This window comes from Microplitis demolitor, chromosome 1 (assembly GCF_026212275.2).
Source record: "Microplitis demolitor isolate Queensland-Clemson2020A chromosome 1, iyMicDemo2.1a, whole genome shotgun sequence".
In the NCBI taxonomy this organism is placed as follows: domain Eukaryota; kingdom Metazoa; phylum Arthropoda; class Insecta; order Hymenoptera; family Braconidae; genus Microplitis; species Microplitis demolitor.
Window position 1 is genome coordinate 11,279,885 of NC_068545.1, and position 12,891 is coordinate 11,292,775.

The 12,891-nt window shown below is 33.9% G+C and overlaps 1 protein-coding gene across 10 annotated transcripts in view; it reads right to left on the minus strand.

The window, feature by feature from the left end:
* The window catches only part of LOC103570537 (uncharacterized), a 48,264-nt gene that overhangs the window by 5,603 nt on the left and 29,770 nt on the right, over window positions 1-12,891 (minus strand). The gene's annotated exons all lie outside the window — the stretch shown is intronic.

The following is a 12,891-nucleotide window of genomic DNA, read 5'->3' on the forward strand; positions in this document are numbered from 1 at the left end:
CGAACAAATAAACCGATTGAGATGGTTAAGGCGGTATTCGACGCGTTTTATTGAGTTCTAGAGCTGATTAGATTTTTAAGTCGATCGTTCAATTCGTTTCTGAGAAATCAATAAAAAACTAAAAAACAAAATTTTTTTTATTTTCGTAATTCGCCAATATTTTCGAGTCTACTTGATCGAATGATCTGAAATTTTCAGGAAAGTTGACGGCCAACAAGCTCTTTCAATTGCCGCCTTATACATCCAAATCGATGCATTAGTTAAAAAGTTATAGACTATTCACACACACACACACGCACACACACGCACACACACACACACACACACACACACACACACACACACACACACACACACACACACACACACACTCGGACATCTTTTCCTACTGTCTCATTTTAATTTTTCCTGTTCTTAATTATTACTTATATGTAATTGTTTATTATTTATTTACAAATTTTTTCTATTATTTATTTCATTTCTGTTGTGTCACTAATTTTCTTTTCATTATTTATTTTATTTCTTTTGAGTGTTGATCCGCTTTGTCGTGAGTCACTTGCTCGGATTTTCCCTCGTAAATTTTCCCCCTGAATAAAGTTTTGTCCGTTTTAACTAAACAGTCTGGCGCCTGCGTGCACTAACCCAGCCTGAGGAGCTGGTCCAGGCACGACAAGTATTTATTATTTATAATCGAATCTTTGTTTAAATTTATTATTTTATTTTAATTCGATCTCGATATTTATTATCATTTAATATCGTTTATTATTATTTATTAATAATTTTGAAATCACGCGTGGGCGACCGCATACGCTATATCAGGCTGTTCCGCGTCTCCGTCGCGAAATCCCAGCAAGGTATACGTTATAAATTAATTATTATTTACCGAAAACGCGTTTCACTTGTTCAATACACAAAATCAGTCGGTCATACACTTGATCAGTTCTCGTGCCAAGGCTTCGGCTTGTTCACAGTCGTCGGGTTATTGTTCACTCGGGATTTATTTGTCGGTCACTTTAATTAATCGTTGATCAACAATCGAATTGTTCAAAAATCGGAATCAAAATTGGTCGTTAGGCCGGAGTCGAATTGTTCAAAGTACCAACGCGGCCGTTCAATACCAAGTCTCTCCTGGATCTCCCGTTTCAATCCATGCGGTGGATCGTTTGCTCGGTTGAAGTCGACATTTTTGATTCTAGATGTCACTAGAAATTGCTCATCCGGTAACTATTGATTATGTCAAATAAATTTAAACCACGGGTTGATGTCGAATTTTCCATCATGTTACAATATATAAATATACGGTTTCCATGGATTGGCCGCTTCTCAATTCTTTTCAATCAGGATTTTTAACCAGGGACACGCTCGTGTGTAAGAAGCGTAAATTCGACCTAGCAACCTCCACGTGGTACGATTTGGGTAACGCTAATGCAGCCAGTAAAAAAAAATTGAGGGATTTGTTTTGACAATGATAAATCATTGTGGATATCACGGGGAAAAAAAAAAAAAAAAAAAATTAAAAAAAAATTTTTTTTGATAATCAATGTTTTTCTTCAAAGAAATTAGAATTGTCGGTGCAAAAACCGTTTTGAAATTAAAAAAATGAACAAATACCGAGAAACTACCCATTATCGTGATTTTTGGCGAAAACGATAAATTTAAAGCTTCGGAACACTAAGAAAGAAAAATCGTGGCGCTTTGAAATTTTGAGGGTTTTTTCAGGGCACTTTGTAGTTGAAAAAAACGGAGGGCATCTTTTATTTATTCATTATATCCAAAGTTATACCAAGATTTTCGAATATCCTTAAATATGCAGATTTTTACCGGTTTCTTAATCAACATCGTTTCAAAAAAAATTTTCTTATCAAAAGCCCCTAATTGTGACTCACAGAAAATGTTTTGCAGTTTTCAAAACTCTACTTCCACTCTCTGTACGACCATTCTATTCCGAGTTATTGATTGTCAAGGCCAAAATGGACTTTTTTACTTTGATCAATGGTAACTCGACGCCAAATTGTCATAGAGACTTTTTGAGGTCGGTAAATTGAAGGGCATAAAAGTTTCTAAAAGAGTTATGAGGTCACATTATTAAAAAAAACAAAAAAAATCTGGGCGTCGGTTGACCTTGCGGGCCAGCCCCAGAACTTCCCGCTGTTTTCGACCTCAAAGAGCTCGAAAACATTAGTGTAGATATATTTTCGAGCTCTTCGAGCTCGAAAATGCTATCACATGCAATTGTTTTTTTACGATCTTTTCAAGCTCTAACAAGTTACCTGTTATGCTGAAGTTTGAAAATTCAAGAATCGAAAATCATCAATGAAGCGGTTTTTAAAATTTAGTTCCTGATTGAGGCAGAAATCAATGTCAGGGATCAAAATCAAAATTTAAATAAGTTTTGATTCATGTAAGAAACAATAAAATATAAAATATCCGATAAAAATATTAAAAACGACGTTTTATCGATTTTTTTCTTGATAATATGATTTAAACTAGAAACCAAGTTCAATGACATTATATGATCAAAAGAAACCATAAAAAAGATGAGTTGGTATGATATCAGGCACATTTTAGTACGTTATATTATGATTTATCCGGAAAAAATAACATAAAATGTTTTTTTTTTAACGTTTCAACGCCGATATCTTTTGAACTAATCAATCGATTTTGATAGTTGACGTGGCAATCGGCGCGTTTTATTAAATTCTAGAGCTGATTAAAATTTGAAATCGATCGCGTCAGTCGTTTCGAAAATATTTGGAAAAAACCGTTTTTCACTATTTCTTTCTCCCGCGATAACTCTTGAACAAATAAACCGATTGAGATAGTTAAGGCGGTATTCGACGCGTTTTATTGAGTTCTAGAGCTGATTAGATTTTTAAGTCGACCGTATAAGTCGTTTTTGAGAAATCAATAAAAAACTAAAAAAAAAATTTTTTGTTTTTCGTAATTCACAAATATTTTCGAATCTATCCGATCAAATAATCTGAAATTTTCAGGAAAGTTGATGGCCAACAAGCTCTTTCGATTGCTACCTCAACCATCCAAATCGATTCATTAGTTCAAAAGTTACAAAGAGTTTACACACACACACACACACACACACACACACACACACACGCACGCACGCACACACACACACACACACACACACACACACACACACACACACACACACACACTCGGACATCATTCTGGAAATAGTCAGAATAGCTTCCTAGGACCTCAAAACGTCGACATCTGATGAAAACTCGATTTTCGAAAATCGGGGTGAAAACAATAACTTCCCGAAATTTTTGAAAATCATTGGTTTTCTAAACGAGAAGTTAAAAAAAAATGAGTAAAGCCCATAGACTTTTTTGAAGACGAGCAAAAATTTGGAAAATTTGTTTCGCGTTGGTTTTTTTAGGATCACTCCGGAACCATGCATAATGAAAAAATTTTAAGTCCAGTCTGAAAATGAGTAACTTGAGGCTATAATTTACTTTTTTTTATTTTTACTCTACGACTATTTTCCACTGAGTTACAGTCGTGGTCATATGCATTCAAAATTTGCCAAAAATTGATACCTCTTACCTGTGCACTCACCGCGTCCACCACTTTGGGCTTAGTGAGTCCCCACCTCATGTACAGAAGGTATAGGGGCCTCAATGTGCAAAAATACAGATCCGGTCAAATACATACAGGTATCCGCTCACTGGGTTTAAGACTAATAGCACATGGAAAAAAAACTTAATAAAACAAAGAAAAAAAAAATAATGAATAAAATGAGCCCTTATTTAAGTTCCTACGAGTTGTAGTTTGTAAATTATTTCATTGTTAATTAATTTTCTCGTCAACTTGATGTTATTTTTTATACATCAGCTGTTCCGACGCCGAAACTTGCCGAAGCGTGACGATACATGACGAAGCTGCGCGCGCGCTCATTCAGGAAATTTAAAATTTGAAAAGTTACTTTTAATTTTCTAGCGGAAAGACATTTCGACGTTCTAATTAGCAAATGGTCTAACTCTATTTCAGAAAATCCTCTATTTATGCGAAAAAAAGGAAGTTAAAAATTTTTTTTCATCTAAAAATCAATTCTATATCTAGTATATATTGTGACGTTACATTGCCGAGGAGATGGAGTTAAAGGTGGAGTAAGTATGAGTCTGTGTGATAGAGAGAGATAAAGTTAGTACGTGTGCGGAGTTGAGTGTAGGGGATAGTGAGTAGAGAGTATGAAGTACGTGTGTGGCGAAGTAAGTGTGTTGAGAGTACGAGTACGTGTACGTTATGTTGTCTGTCTTGGAGTGTCTGTGTGGTTGAGCGTGGATTTAACGAGGGATGTCTAGCTGTGTTGCGGATAGTGGCCAAAATACCGTGCCTCCCGACCAGTGATGACGACTAGGCCTAGGCCTAGCTCTCGGGGTTGAAGTGATGATCGCGGAGGAGCGACTGAGATGTCGCCGCCCCTGCGAGTTGGTACCCGGAGTTAGCTGGGGTACGTTTACGTTTATTTGGGAATGGCAGGCCTCGTTTGCGATGCTCGAGGAAGCCAAAGATTCACTAACTCCGGATATCACGGGGAGTGACACTGGGGGAAGACCCGCGAGTCCACGGCTTGTATGCGGTGGGGGAAGAATGGATGGAGAAGCGAGAATGTGAGAGTGACTGGGAGTAGTAAAGTGTAGACATGAATGGAGTAGGAGACGAGAGAAGAGCAGTTGAGAACTGACAATGGTGTTAGAGAGTTGGATTTTGGAGTCGCTCGAGTACGAGTTGACCCGGTAGTCGAGTTTGGAGTCTTGGAGCGAGTGGTTGTGAGTCAAAGAGCCCCAAAGGTAGGCCTCGACCACACCCTTGGCTGATGTCGTTTGGAGCTTGTGGCTCTGCTTGTTGAATTTTTGAAGCCGTTTGTCGTGATTTTGTCGTCTTGGGTACCGCATTATTTATTTTATTTTATTATTCACCTAGAATTGTGTTAAGTTTTGTGATTCGTCGTCCACGAGAGGTTCCTGATGTCTTGTATTCAGGTATTTATTGGTTTGATGGACCGAGAGTACTCGACCACGGGCCTGCTGGGCTTTCCGCGTCAATCTCGCGTCGTCTTTACGATATTTTATTTAGTTTTCTTTTCTTTAACTTGTTTAATTTAAATTGTGATTATTCGGCTTCTTCCGCGTAAAAAGAACCGCGACCCTCTCTCCACAACCTAGCATACTAAGCGCACCAGGACATGCCGTTACCTCCGTTCATTTCTCTCATCTCCGAAGGATTTAGTTATTAGGTTTTAATTTACGTGTACGTTTAGAACGGTTGCCGATACCGGGGAAATAAAAGTCGGCTGGCGCCCGTCAGGATCTGGAGGAAATGAGAGGAGTGATCGGTGGGCGAAGTGTAACGTAGCCCGATTTGTGAATTTTGAGTTCGAGTCATTGAGTAAATTTGTTGAATAAAAATTATGTGTAATTTTGTTAAGTTTAATCGAGTTATCTAAGAAAAAGATACGTTGCAATGTATAGTATTTTTGTCAAGGTTACTCAAATGATTTTTTCTCTGACTATTAGTATCTGAAAATTTCACACAATCACCTACGAAAAATAATCAGTTAGACACTTTGCTAATTAGAACGTCGATTTGTAATTTATTTAACGGAAAAATTAAATAGTAATTAAATTTTTATTCTTATAAAAAATAATTAAATAGATCAATCTTAGCTTAAATTTTTTTTAACAATATTAAAAATGTTAAATATGTTCTTTTCCGTAATTTATTATATTTTTTATTGAAATTGATTGCCTTATTATTGTAATGTCCTAAAATTATAAATAAAAGTTAGCTTATAATTAAATATATACATCTCATACTTTACAGCAAAATTTTAAATATTTCCATAAAATTATTTGTTCCAACAAGAGTATTAATGTAAATAATAATTATTATTATTAAAGGATAAATAATAATTATTATATTAAAGAGTAAATAATAATGATGATTTAGAATCCATCTGTATGGACAAAGTTGTAGCCCCTCCAGAATTATTAGAACTGATTTCTTGCGGATGTAAAAAAGGATGTAGCAACTACTCTTGTAACTGCAGAAAATTCGGTCTAAAATGCTCTCATGCTTGCAGACATTGTGTTGGAGTGTCGTGCACTAATTCTGAAGCTACTGTAGTTATATCTTCAGAAACAGTAGAAAATGATTCTGATAATGGTAGTATAGAATCTGAGAGAGATGTACACGACGAAGGGGAGATTGAAGAATTCTTAGATGTTCCTATAGACTGTAACAGGGTAAATTTAATGAATATAATTAATTAAATAATTTGAATTTGAATTTCGTTTCCCGCGAATAACCGGCCAACGACCTTGTAAGTTGCGAGTTAGTGATGCGACTAGTCACCGAGTGTCGCATGGATCACTGAGGCCAGTCCGTTCGTCATTTCTTTAGATTAAGAAAAGTGAGAATAGGTTTCCGGGGAAGTTAACTGAAAGTGAGACAATATAAGGGACTACGGAACGTGAAATAGAGTAGAGTTGGTCAGACGACAACAGCCGGACGTGAATTAATACTCAGGTAAATGTATGAGTCCGTTCATGCTTCACGCGGAACGAGGCGATTATTAATTAATAAAATTTAGCTGTCTTATTAATTATCAGGCCTTTAGGCCGATAATTACCGTAATTAATAATTAACTATAAAATATTAATGCGTACTGTTCCTTGACAGATTCCAATAAAACAACCTCCCGAGATAAGGGCACGAGAAAGAGAACAAGATCGGAACAATTGTTGTAACCAGGAGAGATAGCCACACATCAGTAAAGTCTTCCGAGGGCAACTGCTGCAACCTTCCTCAAAGTAAAATTTATAATTAATTAAGGCCTCTAACTTAATTATTAGAGGGCTGAATTAATTATAAATAAATTACTTAACATCTTTCCGCTGGTTCGGTAAAATCATATTAGTAGCTCAAGGCCTGTCGGCCGGTTCAACCACGCGTCTCGAATTTTCCGTCGAATCTCTTGCCACGAATAACCCCCATTTTGTCTGCACTCTAAATTTATTCTATTCGAGGCCTCTCGTCTGGAATAAAATAAATTTCCGCGTGAATCGTTCAATAAATAAATTAAATTTAAATTCAGTATTTACAAAAGTGTCCCAGGCCTGTCGGCCGCTTTAAATAATTTGACCGTGTCTTAAAATCGTAGTTTCAGGCCCCCGTGACGCCAAATCACTGGCCGAATTTTCTAGTCAAATTCTAAACGTAATTCTAGTCGTTCTGTGATAATAAAATAATTTTTATAATTATAAAATAAGATTTCTAAATAAATAAATTAGAGTTGTTAAAAGACGCTAGAAAATTACAGCAAATGGTTATTGAAAAAATTGAAAGAAACAGATTATTTTGTCATGAGTAAAATCGAGTGAATATATTTTGTGATAAAAGTAGTAGGGAAATTTATCAGTGAATATAAAGTGAATTAATATAAATCAGTGGAAATTAATAAGAATTTAATAATTGCGAAAATTTATATTGGAAATTTTATTAGTGAAATTTTATACTGGAAATATAGAGTTCTAATATTTGGATAAAAGTTAGTGATTTCATTGAGTTCAAAGTCGAGTCAAATAATTTTAAGTAAAAATTAACTGTGTCTGTGATAAGTCCGGTGGACAATAGTAGTTTTAAATAATTATACATCCAGGGGATGATTTTAAAGTAATATTAAGGTTTACCGCCCAGGGGACGAGATAATTAAATTTAGTTAAGGTTAATGTCCAGGGGACAACATTAAGGTTTACCGTCCAGGGGACGAGGTGATTATTGTGGGTGTGTGGGTGTGGAACCGTCCGGGAGACGAGATAAAATTTAGTGTGTCAAAAGGATACGTTCAGGGAACGCAATTAGTTTGTCATAAGTATTAGTTTGTCAAAAGTATTAGTTTGGCATAAGAATAATTATTGTCATAAAGGTCAAATAAATAAAAGCAAGGTGCTTAATCTAAATAAAATTTCGATTAACATTATTTCAGCCTATTTTACAGTTCCTCCCCTCTCTCACAAAATGTTGCAAACGACCCTGAGTAATTAACTTAATTAATTTAAAATAAAATCCTACAACATCCGGTTCTGGAAGGCCGAGTCCATCTTCTAGTGGCGCCCTATTATTCGACTATAATACTAGGTGCGACCAGACTTGGCAAGAATAATCTCTCTGTCATAAGACGATAATGAATATTCTGATTCATCTGATGACGACATTTAAAATACATTTTTATCAATGTAAATTTCGTTTTAATTCTGGTTTTATAAGTAATATTATAATATTTACTATTATTATTAATGATCCTGAAAGTAGCAGACAATAAACGACTTTTGAATTTTTTTTAACAATTTAGTTAACAAAAAAAAAAAAAAAAAATCTAAAAATATACACATGTAGAAAATTAAAAAAACTAAAGGCGCAATTTTTTAAAATATTTTTTTTTATAATTTATCATTTTGAAAAAAAAATCAAAAATTATTAGACCTCCGCTAACTTCAGTATCATTATTATTTACATTAATATTATCATTATTTTTATCTTTATTATTATCATTTGATGATAATTTTCAGTCCAGTTAATGGTCAATTATATTTAAGAGAGTTATGTAAATTAATAAATAAATAGTTGCAATGAAAAAATATAAATATTTTTTAATTTATAATTTCAGGATATTACAATAATGAGGCAATCGAATTTAATAAAAAATAAAATAAATTACGGAAAAGAATATATTTAAAATTTTTAATATTGTTAAAAAGCATTTAAGCTAAGAATTGATCCATTTAATTATTTTTTATAGGAATAAAAATTTAATCTTCTTCTTCTATATAAATAAAAATCAATTGCTGTTCGTTGGTCTGGCTAAAACGAGAGAACGGCTAAACCGATTTGGCTGATTTTGGTCTTGAATTATTTGTGGAAGTCCAAAGAAAGTTTAAAAGGTGAATAAATATGAGTTTAGTATAGTGCTGGATAGTTCAACTGGTAGAGCACTCAGCGCGATACCGACATGGTCTGGGTTCGATTCCCCAATTTGGGCTATCTATATTTTTCTCAATTTATCTATACATTCTCTTATTGAAAAAGTTTGCATGTTTAGGTTTCTACTGTATAAAATTGGCGTATTACCGTACGATGGACAGTGTGGCTCATCAAGTTATAGATCAAATTGAACGGAATATAGTATAGTGCCGGATAGCTCAACTAGTAGAGTACTCGGCGCGATACCGACATGGTCTGGGCTCGATTCCCACTTCGGAGTATCTATATTTTTCTCAATTTATCTATAAATTGTCTTATTAAGAAGGTTTCCATGTTTAGGTTCGATTGAGGCAGTACGAAGTCTGCCGGGTCAACTAGTTACTATTCAATTTTTCCGTTAAATAAAATACAAATGTCTTTCCGCTAGAAGATTAAAAGTAACTTTTCAAATTTTAAATTTCCTGAACGCGCGCGCGCGCAGCTTCGTCGTGTATCGTCACGCTTCGGCAAGTTTCGGCGTCAGAACAGCTGATGTATAAAAAATAACATCAAGTTGACGAGAAAATTAATTAACAATCAACTAATTTATAAATTACAGCTCGTAGGAACTTAGATAAGGGCTCATATTATTCATTATTTTCTTTTCTTTGTTTTATTAAGGTTTTTTTTTATCCATGTGCTATAGTTTGTTAAATATTTGCGTTAAACCGGAATTTTGACCATTTTGTTATAAAAAACATATTTACTAAGCACTTTTTTCTTGAATTTTTTCGGTTGTCGTAATTTTAGCATATTCTGAATCATTCTGTGAAAAAATTAGTCGGCCAGGAATTTTCACCCCTATGAGTTACTTTTTAGGTCTAACATGACTGGACTATGAAGAAGATAAACTTAGAGTAAAATGGGTGGCAAGGAAATAAATCATAGCTGACATAATCACTAAACCATTAGAGGCTCATAAATATCTTACAGAAAAGATGTTAAATTAAGAGGTCATCATAATTATTTATTACATTCTGTTTCAAATAAACCTTAGAGTACGACTGAGGCTGACAGAGGGGATCCTTATTATGTATACCCGGGCTTTCGCACTTCACTTGGTTGCGAACCTGTTTACCTTACGCGTGTGTTCATTATTAAATAAAGATACGTCTGAAGAGTTTATATCATCTTTTTATTAATTAATTAATATACACTTATCCAAAAAATTAAAGAAACAAGAAAATTTTATAAATTTTTTAGTGATTTTTGGAAGACTGTATTTACGTAAAAATTGATCGTATCGAAGAAATAAAAAAAAAACAAATTGAAGCTTGAAATCTTTAGTTTAACCCTCCTCCCGTCGTGCTATGAGCGCAGCGCCGCAATTTTTATTAAAACATTATTTAAAAAAAAAAATAGATTTCCAAGTCTTTTGAAATTTTTACAGTTCTTGTCCTATACTTTTTAGTATCAAATGAATCAATGCTAATTATTTTTCCGATATTTTAAATATTTAAAAAATAATTTTTCTGCCCTCCGGCCGGAAAGTGACAACTTTCGGGCCGTTGCCCTGAACGAAGTTGCAACTTTCCGGCTTCGTCGAGCAGAAAAATAGTATACGCACCTTGGCCAGTAAAAAAGAAAGCCTCAGACCCCATGTTTGTCAGCCTCGGCCAACAATTACATGTGGTCTGAGATTTTTCTTATTTTACAGGCCTAGGTGTGTAATATACTATTTAGCTTCCCGCTAAAAAAAGCGGTGATTTTCAAAAATTTCGAGAAGTTATTAATTTCACCCCGATTTGCGAAAATCGAAATTCCAACAGGTGTCGACGTTTTGAGGTTCTAGGAAGCTATTCTGACTAAATTCAAGATGATGTCCGAGTGTATGTATGTATGTATGTACGTACATACATTCGTATGTATGTAAATATTCTGTAACTTTTGAACGGATGAACCGATTTCAATCGTTGAGATGCCATTTGAAGTGGCTTGTTAAATACTATAAGCACTGAAAATTTGAGCTTAATCGGTAGGGTACGTTCGGAGAAATTTCAAAAATAAAATATTTAAAAAAATGTTTTTTTTGAATAACTTTTAATTCGCTTGATGGATTGATTCCAAAATCTAATCAGCTCTAAAACTTTGTAAGCTGCGTCGAACGCCACTTCAACCATCAAAATCGGTTCATTTGTTCAAGAGAAACCGTTAAAGAAAGAATTAAAAAAAATTTTTTTTTTTAGTTTTTCTGAAATTTCTCAAAAACAACTTGATGAATCAATTTTTAAATTTTATCAGCTATAGAACTCAATAAAACGCGTCGATTGCCACCTCAACCGTCTCAATCGGTAAATTCGTTCGAGAGATATCGTCGTAGAAAAAATGGTAAAAAACGTTATTTTTCAAAAACAAAGGCATACAAAAGTATTTTCGAGCTCGAAAATGTATTCTCAACAATGTTTTCGAGCTCAAGAAGCTCGAAAGCAACGGGAAGTTTTGGGGTTGGTTCGCAGAGTCAATTGACAGACCGATTTTTTTTATTGGGAAACCTGAGAAACGCGGTGATTCGCCGCTGACGCGAGTAAACTCGGACGTTGAATTTGTTAGAATTTTCTATGCAGTGTTGCCAGTTACTACTAGTGGCTCATTTAATTTATCTCTTTCTTTTATATTTTTATTTAATACAAAATTTTCATTTTAATAAAAAAAATTCTAAAAATACTTAAAATTGTCTACTCGTATAAGCTTGTGTGGTTTGAATTTTAAAAAATCATAATTATGATACTTGGGAACACCGCAATATTAAATACATTGCGGCGGAATGCCGCGGCACGATGAACGAAGGGTGGCGAGATCGCGCGATGGACGGAGGGTTGAAGATCTTCCGGCAGAAAAATTTTTTGAGCCACGGTTTTTGCGGAATCATAAGAAATCGCTTGAGACAAAATTTTTCTAAATTTTTTTGTTTTGTTTTTGAGGTCTACGGGGCCGAGAAAATTTTTTTCGAAAAAACCAATTCATGGTTCGTTAAGGAAATTTATTCAGCTACAATTTGCTTTTTTTTTGTTTTTCTGTACGACAATTTGTTGCTGAGATATCAGCTTTCAAATGAAAAAGGATCCTTTTGTTATTGATTATCGATATCTCAGCAACTAATGGTCGCACAGTGATTAAAAGGACAGTTTGACAAACTTGAATAAATTCCCTACAAGTTCCATTTTCGATTTGAAAAAAAAAAAAAAAAAAAAAACAATTTTTTTTCATCCTTAATATCAATTTGAAGAACTCTTAAAAAATGACCATTTTCTGGTTTTTTAGTCAACTCATCGCTAGTGAATGAAGCGGCAACGTTACAACGGGTAGAGAGCGCGAAAATACAAAACGGCTAAATTCATATAATAAAATATCGGGAATAATATTAGTGGATAAATAATTATATGTTTCATTAATAGTTAGCAATAAAATGTAACGATTTATTTACAACAACAAAAAATGAATAAATAAATTAATGACTAAATTAATTAACTAAGGGTACATTTCGAAATGCACTACAAGTAGCTGCAGCCTCCAAATTTTAAAATTTTAATGACCTAAATAATTCAATTTTGGTTACTTAGAACTTTAATTAGTTGAATCATATTTAAAATTATAAATTTTCATCGAGTAATGAATTTTCCCTTATAACGGACTCGGTCTCCCACACTTAGTTTTTTGTATTCAAATAACCACGAAAATAAAAAAATTGATTTTTTCGATATTTTTCTTTCTTATTATCTTTACAATTGATTTTCTTAACATCAAAAGCATCAAAGCATCGCTTAAAAATTTGGAATTTTTTTTTAAATCCCTTAATTTCTGTGACTAGTATACATACGTACTATATGAAGTATTTTATCTATT